This window comes from Phyllostomus hastatus, unplaced genomic scaffold, assembly GCF_019186645.2.
Source record: "Phyllostomus hastatus isolate PE091 unplaced genomic scaffold, TTU_PhHast_1.1 phas_contig_37, whole genome shotgun sequence".
In the NCBI taxonomy this organism is placed as follows: domain Eukaryota; kingdom Metazoa; phylum Chordata; class Mammalia; order Chiroptera; family Phyllostomidae; genus Phyllostomus; species Phyllostomus hastatus.
In genome coordinates, this window is record NW_025333867.1 from 70,257 (window position 1) to 71,385 (window position 1,129).

The following is a 1,129-nucleotide window of genomic DNA, read 5'->3' on the forward strand; positions in this document are numbered from 1 at the left end:
GGAAAGGGCAGGTTCCCTAGGGCGATCAGACCTAAGAAAGAATATGTAAACTTCTGTGAAACCTGCTTTGTTTAGAATGCTCTCAATTAAATGATAAGGATCCAAGCTTTGAGAAGTGAGTTTGTTCCCCAAAGTTTTATGGCTCTTTAGCTATCTGACCCTGACTCAAAATAGGCCCTCAGAGTTCTTTGTATGTTTGATTCTTACTGCCTGATAATGATTAATGAGCTTTACCTCCATTCTTGTGCAAAACAAACCCTATAAAAGCCTGTCAAGGCAAGGGTTGGGGTGCTCTCCCCTTGAGAGAGTAGCCATGCAGTCCCTTTTCTTCCACAGGACTCGGTAGTCTGTGTGAATTTGTCTCGTGTCTCATCCATAACGCCATGGACACTGTGGGCCATTGCCTGCGTCATTCTTTGGCTAATCTCTTCCAGTTCTCCACCGGCCCCCATCCCCTCTGATATCTATCAGTTGTTTCCTGTGTGCGTGCCTCTGGTTTTACTTTTGTTTGTCAGTTTATTTTGTTAATTATATTCCACACATTAGTGAGATGCCATGTATTTGTCTTTCTCTGACTGGCTTATTTCACTTAGCATAATATACTCCAGGTCCATTCATGCTGTCACAAAGAGTACAAGTTCCTTCTTTTTTTCAGCCACATAGATTTTCATTGTGTAAATGTACCACAGTTCTTTTTATCCCCTCATCTACCGATGGGCACTTGGGCTGTTTCTGAGCCTTGATGATTGTAAATAACACTGCTATGAACATAGGGATGCATATATTCTTTCTGATTAGTGCTTCAGGATTGTTAGGATATATTCCCAAAAGTGAGATTGCTGGGTCAAAAAGCAATTCCATTTTTAATTTCTGAGGAAACTCCATACTGTTTTCCACAGTGGCCACACCATTCTGCATACCCACCAACAGTGCACCTGGGTTCCCTTGTCTCCGTGTCCTCACCAACACTTGTTGTTAATTGGTTTATTGACGGTAGCCGTTCTGGCAAATATGAGGTGTGAGCTCATTGTGGTTTTAACTTGTATCTCTCTGATGATTAGTGACATCATGCATTTTTTCATGTGTTCATTGGTCTCTTTGAAGAAGTATCTATTCAAGTCCTTTGTCC